This window comes from Pelobates fuscus, chromosome 2 (genome assembly GCF_036172605.1).
Source record: "Pelobates fuscus isolate aPelFus1 chromosome 2, aPelFus1.pri, whole genome shotgun sequence".
Lineage (NCBI taxonomy): Eukaryota > Metazoa > Chordata > Amphibia > Anura > Pelobatidae > Pelobates > Pelobates fuscus.
Window position 1 is genome coordinate 266,422,067 of NC_086318.1, and position 10,605 is coordinate 266,432,671.

Sequence of the window (10,605 nt, forward strand, 5' to 3'; positions counted from 1 at the left end):
GCTTGTTGGGGCTTCCTGCTTGTTATTTGCTTCCAAAATTGATTAAAGAGTCTGTCCAGCTTAGACTCAATATCCTGCCATGCATTGCTGGTACCAGGAGGACACGCGGTTGCCGCCATATTGGGAGAGTCGCAGATGAGTATGTCAGCCTGGGCGGCTGTGCTCTGTGCATCCATTAGCTCCAGAAAGCTTCTCAGGGGTGGACCGGGATAACCGCCACCGGTCAGAGGGGGGGATAACGGAGCTCCTTCCGGGAAGTAGCTGCTCCTGGGCATCCCAGGATCGGGAGATTGGCCGCCTCTCCCGCCCCGTGAGCATCAGGCCACACTTGCCACGCGGAGGTAAGTAAGACTCTGTCGAGTTGCTGACCACTATTAAGCATGTCGGGTCGGTCAGGTAGGAGCAACATTGCTGGGTCATCCCCTTTTGGGGTGAAATTTGCTTGTTGATAGCTGATTAAAGTGAGGTATTGAGGGAGCTCACACGAAGTGCGTCTTTCCTCCATGACAGCTAGGCCCCGCCCCCCGGAAGCTGCATTCTTAGTGAGAGGAGGGACAGTGTAGCTGCTGCTGATTTAATAGGGAAATCGATAGCTAGGCTAGTGTATTCAGTGTCCACTATAGTCCTGAAGGACTCATCTGATCTCTGCTGTAAGGACAGCACCCCAAAAAGCCCTTTTTAGGGCTAGAACATCAGTCTGCTTTTTTTTTTTTCTGTGTAATCTAATTGCAGTTGCCTGCCTGCCAGCGTGTGTGTCAGGCTCACAGCGTATACTGTGCCCACTTGCCCAGTGCCACCACTCATATCTGGTGTCACAATAGCTTGTATTTAAAAAAATAACAACTTTTTTGACTGTAATATAATAGCAGTCAGTTTCATTCACAGGTGTGCGTTTCAGGGCCTGTCAGGGCACAGTGTCACACCAACTCATATCTGGTGTAACAGTAGTGTACATTTAAAAAAGAAAAATACCGGGGGCTTGTCACCTTTTGGGGACCATTGGTGTTGTACGTGGCTGGGTGGAGGAAGAGACCTTCAATGACATCAGTGAGGACAAGGAACGGGACATGGCTAGCTTGGTATCCAACCTTGTGCAAATGGGGAGTTTGCGGTTGTGCAAATGGACTGTTTGCGGTTGTTTGCGGTGCGTTAAATGGGGAGTTTGGTCTGTCACTGTGAAGCGGGCGTAACCCTTACACTACCTGACCGATACAACATCATACCTGATGTTTTAAAGCACGTTATTCCAAACAATTTAGGAATGTTAGGTGATTTATGCCCTTTATGGATTAAAACCAGACTCTGCATCAACTATGTAATTTTCCATGTAAGTTTTGCCATGGATCCCCCTCCGGCATGCCACAGTCCAGGTGTTAGTCCCCTTGAAACAGCTTTTCCATCACTATTGTGGCCAGAAAGAGTCCCTGTGGGTTTTAAAATTCGCCTGCCTATTGAAGTCTATGGCGGTTGGCCCAGTTCGCCCGTTCGCGAACATTTGCGGAAATTTGCGTTCGCCATTCGCGAACGGAAAATTTTATGTTCGCGACATCTCTAATGGAGAAGGTACTTTTGAAGTTTGGACTTCCAATGGAGTTCATCCAACGGAATCATTGCACTATATAACCAACCAGCAGCAAACACTGGGTTTCTTTCCTCCAAAGTTCACATCACCATTGGCACCTGTCAGGGTTGTCCTCTTTCCCCATTACTGTTCATCCTCTCCCTAGACCCATTGGCATATAAAATCAGACAGCATCTAGCCATACATGTAGTGGAGATAGGTATCGAAAGATACTGTCTCTTAATGTTTACGGATGATGTTCTGCTGACCCTGGAGTAACCAACCACCTCAGTCCCAGCTCTCCTCCAATTGTTTCAAGAACATGGGACCGTTCATTTCCCATTATAAATTAAATCAAACAAAAATGCAAGCTTTGCCAATTGGCTTACCTACAGGTACAGTCCAGCTCCTTACACAAAAATACCAGTTTGATTGGAGGAAAACTAGTGTAACATATCTAGTGGTCAAGTTAGCATCATCTCTACAGACCACCTATAACTTAAATTATGCAACTTTGCCTAGCATGTGTACAACATCCTTCAACAAATGGAAATCTGTGAAATGATCCTTGCTAGGGAAAGTAAACACTACCATAATGGTCACAGTACCCAAAATCTTGTATATGTTCAGGATGTTACCCCTCCTCATGCCCGTATCCCTTGGTAAACGCTGTAGAGGGACACCTGGTAACCCAACCGGTTTCCTCCGCTATAAAAGAATTGAGCAACCCATCTTCCCCAGTAACCGGACAACACACAAGTCCAGGGGTAAAACAACAAATTTATTGGCCACAGGCAGCTTTATACTTTCTCAATGCAAGGGATGAAACACAGATGAAGACAATGTCCCCTCCCAGGGGTCGCACAGAGGAACCGGAACACAGTCTCTTTGTCCCCAATTCCCACCGCCCAAATAAAGAGTTTCCTGCCTTCTGTGCCAAGGGGTCTCTTTCCCAGAACCCTCTGCACCTGGGAGTCCCAGCGCAGGAAATATCCCTGCCTCCTGGGCTCCCAGGCCCAGAAAGCCTGCCAAACAGCCATTGTCCTCAAGAGATTGTCCCCACCAATCTCAGGGAACCCCCCTGAACGGTAACTGCCTCTGTTCATGGGATCTCTAGGTGAAACCAAGCAAGGGAAGTGTCCTCATTCGGGACATGAAGGCTCCCCCTGGCCGCCGTCGGTCTATACGAACGGTGGCCATCCAGGGAAACACGCATTAATTATTTCCCCTGTGGTTTCACACTTATGTTGCGAATTGCCAATGTTCTAATTAAGGGGCGCTGGGAAGGTCCTCATTTGGCAGCCGAACGAGGTGGGAAGCAATCCGCGAATGCTCCCCCGAACGGTGTTCATTTAACGAACGGGCCACCACCCAGGGTCAGCACGTGTTGAGACTTCCCTTGCGGTTTGTAGTTTTCACACCTCGTTAGCGAAGTGGGAACATTTTAACGAGGTGGGAACATTCTAAGTAAACGTTCTAAATGAGGTATTGAGGTGTTCCCCATTCGGGAGGCGAACAGAACCTGTTCATATGGAGCCTCCCGAATGGGGAGCAGGTAAAACATATGAACAAACACAAATATAGGGGAAAAACACTAGGAATTACACACAGCAATTCACGGACAGGCGACGTTCCCACCACAAATGCATACAGAAAAACAAACATATCTGGGATTAGCGTAGCGTGGACCTACCTTCCGTATTGACGTATTACAGAGCTTGCTAACTAGAATACGTGATTAAAATGCACAAACAGAAAGGCAAACTACAGTCGGTAGACATAGAAAACTCAAGAACAGAGAGCTCATTGTTAACCAATAGTGATGTACCGAGCTGTTCGGTGGTGAATAGTTCCCGGCGAACATAGCGTGTCACATGCGCGGACACATGCGCGGTTCGATCCGCCCCCTATTCGTCATCATTGAGCAAACTTTGACCCTGTGCCTCACGGTCAGCAGAAACAATCCAGCAAATCAGCAGCAGACCCTCCCTTCCACACCCTCCCACCTCCCTCCCAGCATCCATTTTAGATTCATTCTGAAGCTGCATGCTTAGTGAGAGGAGGGAAAGGGTAGCTGCTGCTGATTAGATAGGGTAATTGATAGCTAGGCTAGGGTATTCAGTGTCCACTACAATCCTGAAGGACTCATCTGATCTCTGCTGTAAGAACAGCACCCCAAAAAGCCATTTTTAGGGCTAGAACATCAGTCTGCTTTTTTTTTCTGTGTAATGTAATTGCAGTTAGTTGTCTACCAGCTTCTGTGTCAGGCTCAGTGGATACTGTGCCCGTTTGCCCAGTGCCACCACTCATATCTGGTGTGACTATAGCGTGCCTTTAAAAACAAAAAAAGGGTTTCACTGTAAGCTAATAGCAGTAAGTTGTCTGCAAGCGTCTGGGCCTTCAGCGTGTGCTCTGCCAACCTCAGCAAGTGTAATTTGCCACTCATATCTGGTGTCTCTATAGCGTGCGTTTAAAACCAAAAAACTTTCTTCACTGTTATAGATTGAATAGCAGTTACTTGTCTTCAAGCGGGTGTGTCAGGCCTACAGCCTGTGCTCTGCAGACCTGTGCCAGTGCACATTGCCACTCATATCTGGTGTCTCTATAGCGTGCATTTAAAACCAAAAAACTTTCTTCACTGTTATAGATTGAATAGCAGTTACTTGTCTTCAAGCGGGTGTGTCAGGCCTACAGCCTGTGCTCTGCAGACCTGTGCCAGTGCACATTGCCACTCATATCTGGTGTCTCTATAGCGTGCATTTAAAACCAAAAAACTTTCTTCACTGTTATAGATTGAATAGCAGTTACTTGTCTTCAAGCGGGTGTGTCAGGCCTACAGCCTGTGCTCTGCAGACCTGTGCCAGTGCACATTGCCACTCATATCTGATGTCTCTATAGCGTGCTTTTACAAAGAAAAAAAGGTTTCCAGTGTAAGCTAATAGCAGTCAGTGTCCTTAAAGCGTGTGTCAGGCCTTCAGCGTGTGCTCTGCCAACCTCAGCAAGTGTAATTTGCCACTCATATCTAGTGTCTCTATAGCGTGCATTTAAAAACAAAAAACTTTCTTCACTGTTATAGATTGAATAGCAGTTACTTGTCTTCAAGCGGGTGTGTCAGGCCTACAGCCTGTGCTCTGCAGACCTGTGCCAGTGCACATTGCCACTCATATCTGGTGTATAGCGTGCATTTAAAACCAACAAACTTTCTTCACTGTTATAGATTGAATAGTAGTTACTTGTCTTCAAGCGGGTGTGTCAGGCCTACAGCCTGTGCTTTGCAGACCTGTGCCAGTGCACATTGCCACTCATATCTGGTGTCTGTATAGCGTGCTTTTACAAAGAAAAAAAGGTTTCCAGTGTAAGCTAATAGCAGTCAGTGTCCTTAAAGCGGGTGTGTCAGGCCTACAGCCTGTGCTCTGCAGAACTGTGCCAGTGCACATTGCCACTCATATCTGGTCTCACAGTAGCTTGCACGCATAGTACTACTAATACCCGAAAAAATGACAGGCAGAGGCAGGCCACCCCGCAGGGGCCATCGTGGTTGTGGTGCTGTGGTTCCCTTTGGCCCTAGAATAATGCCCAGTTTTCAGAGGCCACGTACCCTGAACTTGAAAAGTTCTGAGGACATAGTTGACTGGCTAACACAGGACACCCAATCTTCTACAGCCTCTGTAACGGAGCTCCGTGTACTCCGACCGAGTACCCTCCGTTGATGGATGCTCCTAGCGCTCTCAGAGGACTCCAAGCACTGCAGACGACACCACAACCACCGCAGGCTCCACAACCGCCGTAGCTTAACTGGAGCCGCGCCGTCTTCCGTCCACCCTGGAATGAACCTTCAGCATTCAGGAACGTGTGGGGAAGACCTCTCCTCCAGGAGAGCGTATCCGGAACAAGCTCTTACAAGAGCTAAGTGATTAAGAGCTCAGGGGAATATGCAGCGCATAGCAATCCCCAGTGTTATATAGCAGTTCCCTCCAATAACGAGACACGGCTACGTATTGAGGGTCAGAAGAGGTCTGAGGACTGGAACACCCAGCCTGCTTTTTATTAGGATAAGGTACACACAGGACACTCCCAGGGGGAGGATGAAATTAACCAATAACAGCATAGTACAGCCCACAGGTTCCCTCCCCTCAGATAAACAGTTAAACCAATTATTACATACAATAAAAATACAGTTTTTACACACACACTGTAACTTTAAAACCATACATTCAATTTCAATAAAAGTTGCATATTCAGACTCAGCATACATCAAACATAAACCCTTCCAAAAATCCGCCAAATCCCTCCAGTGGATCAAAAGTTAGCTGGAAGTCCTTTATGACCGACCGCAAGCACAATTTCCTGCCCAAAACAGTTCCATAGATTTGGGCTGTGCGGTCGGTCAATTTCATGCGAAAAAACGACTAAGTCCCATTTCGAACGGGACTTAGTCTCTGGAGCTGCAAGTTCCGTATGGGAGAAGGTAAGGGTCAGCGGTGTTCGGCAAAATGTGTAGCCGATTTCAGTTCCACAGAATCTTTAGCATACACCGCTGACCGCATTCGAGGAAACCAAGATGGCCGCCGCCACGTGCAATTGACCGGCAGTAACCTCACAGCCTGGGAGGTAAATTGCCTGCACACTTTAGCTTCTGGGTGGTCTGCCTGTGTGGTACTTGGTTCAGTAAGCCCTATTTACTGAACCAAGTGGGGGAAAGCCAGGAACAAGTTATTTTACCGGTCTGGGGACATAGTCTTAAAGGGGCATTGTTCAGCAAAGTCACAATATGTCCCCAGACGGTTCTTAAAGGGCCATACACACCCAATAAATGTTAATAAGTTTTCAGGGGCACAATCTTCCAGGGGCCATAGTCATGAGGCAGGAGGCTGGCAAACATGCTTCTCCACAATCCAGGGAAGCAGGGCAATTTCTCATTTAAAGGGCCAGTTACAAATAGCGATTTGTAACAGCCTCCGCTCGGAACCTTGACGCACCATCCTCCTCCAGCTTAGCTTCGGGCACCTCTCAAGATACCACTCACCCGCCTGCCGCCACCACCAAAACTAGCACCACAGCCGCTTTACTTGGTATGTCAGAGGAGTTATTCACACACCCGTTTGAAGAAATGAGTGATGCGCAACCATTATTGCCAGAGGATGTAGATAACAGGGATATGTCTCAGGCAGGCAGCATTACACACATGGACGTACGGTGTGATGATGATGATGATGTTGTACCCGCTGCTGCTTCCTTTGCTGAGTTGTCAGATACAAGTGAAGCGGTTGATGATGACGATGCGTCCATGGATGTCACGTGGGTGCCCGCTCGGCAAGAAGAAGAACAGGGTGAAAGTTCAGATGGGGAGACAGAGAGGAGGAGGAGGAGACGAGTTGGAAGCAGGGGGAGGTCGTCGCAAGGAGCTAGTGGCACAGTCAGACAGCATGCATCGGCACCCGGGGTCAGCCCGACAGCACGCCAATCAACGCATGCTGTGTCCACCACCAGAATGCCGTCATTGCAGAGCTCAGCAGTGTGGAATTTTTTTCGTGTGTCTGCCTCTGACAACAGCGATGCCATTTGCAACCTGTGCCAAAAGAAACTGAGTCGTGGGAAGTCCAACACCCACCTAGGTACAACTGCTTTGCGTAAGCACATGATCTCACATCACAAACGCCTATGGGATCAACACATGAGTACAAGCAGCACGCCTACTCTAAGCTGCCATCCTCCTCCTGGTCCAGCTTCTTCAGCCACGTCAACCACTGCTGTCCTCCTTGCCCCCTCTCAACCATCCGCCACTCCGTCTCCCGCCTTGAGCAGTTCCCGCTCATCTGCCCACAGTCATGTTTCTGTCAAGGACATGTTTGAGCGTAAGAATCCAATGTCACAAAGTCACCCCCTTGCCCAGCGTCTGACAGCTGGCTTGTCCGAACTTTTAGCCCGCCAGCTTTTACCATACAAGCTGGTGGAGTCTGAGGCGTTCAAAAAATGTGTAGCTATTGGGACACCGCAGTGGAAGGTACCCGGACGAAATTTCTTTTCACAAAAGGCAATCCCCAACCTGTACTCGATTGTGCAAAAGGAAGTAATGGCATGTCTGGCAGACAGTGTTGGGGCAAGGGTCCATCTGACCACTGATACCTGGTCTGCAAAGCATGGTCAGGGCAGGTATATCACCTACACTGCGCATTGGGTAAACCTGCTGACTGCTGCCAAGCATGGAATGCATGGCTCTGCAGAGGAGTTGGTGACACCACCACGACTTGCAGGCAGTCCTGCTGCCACCTCCTCTACTCCTCCTACTCCATTCTCTTCTATAACCTCCTCGGCTGAGTCCTCTTCTGCTGCTGCGTCTTGCTCCACATCAACGGCACCCCCCCAGCTCCCCAGGTACTATTCCACATCCCGGATACGGCAGTGTCACGCCGTCTTGGGTTTGACTTGCTTGAAAGCAGAGAGTCACACCGGACAAGCACTCCTGTCCGCCCTGAACGCACAGGTGGAAAAGTGGCTGACTCCGCAGCAACTGGATATCGGCAAAGTGGTTCGTGACAACGGAACAAATTTGTTGGTGGCATTGAAGTTGGGCAAGTTGACACATGTGCCGTGCATGGCACATGTGTGTAATCTGATCGTACAACGCTTTGTGCATAATTACACAGGCTTACAGGACGTCCTGAAGCAGGCCAGGAAGGTGTGTGGCCATTTAAGGTGTTCCTACACGGCCATGGCTCACTTTGCCGATATCCAGCGGCGAAACAACATGCCAGTGAGGCGCTTGATTTGCGACAGCCCGACACGTTGGAATTCAACACTCCTAATGTTCGACCGCCTGCTCCAACAATTAAAAGCCGTTAATTAATATTTGTATGACCGGTGTGCTAGGACAGCCTCTGGGGAGCTGGGAATTTTTTTGCCACGTTACTGGACGCTCATGCGCAATGCCTGTAGGCTCATGCATCCTTTTAAGGAGGTGACAAACCTAGTTAGTCGCACCGAAGGCACCATCAGCGACATCATACCATTTGTTTTCTTCCTGGAGAGTGCTCTGCGAAGAGTGCTGGATCAGGCCGTAGATGAGCGTGAAGAGGAAGAGGAAGAGTTGTGGTCACCATCACCACCAGAAACAGCCTTATCAGCATCGCTTGCTGGACCTGCGGCAATGCTGGAAGAGGATTGTGAGGAAGAGGAGTCAGAGGAGGAATGTGGCTTTGAGGAGGAGGAGGAAGACCAACAACAACAGGCATCCCAGGGTGCTCGTTGTCACCTATCTGGTACCCGTGGTGTTGTACGTGGCGGGGGGGGAAGAACATACCTTCATTGAGATCACTGAGGAGGAGGAACGGGAAATGAGTAGCTCGGCATCCAACCTTGTGCAAATGGGGTCTTTCATGCTGTCGTGCCTGTTGAGGGACCCTCGTATAAAAAGGCTGAAGGAGAACGACCTGTACTGGGTGTCCACGCTACTAGACCCCCGGTATAAGCAGAAAGTGGTGGAAATGTTACCAAATTACAACAAGTCGGAAAGGATGCAGCATTTGCAAAATAAATTAAAAAGTATGCTTTTCACAGCGTATAAGGGTGATGTCACAGCACAACGGGAATCTAACAGGGGGAGAGGTGGAAGTCATCCTCCTCCTCCCACGACCACGCCGGCAAGGACAGGACGCTTTACAGACGTGTTGTTGATGGAGGACATGCAGAGCTTTTTAAGTCCTACGCATCATCAAAAAAGCCCTTCGGGTTCCACCCACAGAGAACTACTCGACCGACAGGTAGCAGACTATCTCACCTTAACTGCAGATATCGACACTCTGAGGAGCGATGAACCCCTTGACTACTGGGTGTGCAGGCTTGACCTGTGGCCTGAGCTATCCCAATTTGCAATAGAACTTCTGGCCTGCCCCGCTTCAAGTGTCCTGTCAGAAAGGACCTTCAGTGCAGCAGGAGGTATTGTCACTGAGAAGAGAGGTCAAAAAGTCTAGATTACCTCACCTTTATTAAGATGAATGAGGGATGGATCCCGAAGGGACTGACACTGGGCGATACATTAGATTAAAAAAGGCCTGATGAGATGAGCTGCCTTGGGCTAAAAATGGTCCACACGCTGCTGTATTTTAGCTCTGAATGCCGGTTGACTTGCGTGACTTATCCGCAACAATACCAAATTTTTACATGCCTAATTTTTAGACCCTCTGGTGCTGCACTGTGGCTTCAAAAACCAAACCAAAAAAAAGGCACATAGTGACCCTGTCACGTTCACAGTAAATGATGTAGAACACAACTGCAGATTTCTTAGGACTTTGATATTTTATTAATACACTTAGATGGAACTGAGACTTCAGTTCCAGAATTACAGGTACTGTTTCTTTAAATAATAAACGGTTTGCTTCAATTAGCAATGACAAGGTTCAGAATTCATTAGAGTCCGTTATTCTTGTTAACAGTTCAAATTATAAGAGATTGTATACATTGGAATTAACAGTAGCAAGACAGGTGCAGCAGAACTTAAATAGTACTTGTTTTGAGGGATGCTGTAGCAGGCTTGCTGGACAACTTGATAGCAAACTTTAGTAAGAATAAATAAAACCATCTGTAGCAAGACAGGTACAGCTGAACTTGAATAATACTTGATTTGAGGGAAGCTGTAGCAGGCTTGCTGGACAATTTGATAGCAGACTTTAGTAAGTTGAAATAAAGACTATCTGTAGCAAGACAGGTACAGCTGAACTTGAATAATACTTGATTTGATGAAAGCTGTAGCAGGCTTGCTGGACAACATGATAGAAGACTTTAGTATGAAGAAATAAAGCTGTAGCAGGCTTGCTGGACAACTTGATAGCAGATTTTAGCAAGTTGAAATAAAGCTTTAGCATTGTTAGCTCTTATCTCAGAGACTGTAAGATACTTAGCTCCCAGAAGTAGAGGGATTGTGTCCCCAGCTCTCCTCTGAGGCGGTTGCTTCAGTGAATGGTTGCAGAGAGTGCAGGCACTTGTCGGTGATGCGGAGAGATGTTGGGGACTTGAATAATCCTCCAGTCCGGTCCAGTAGCATGTGG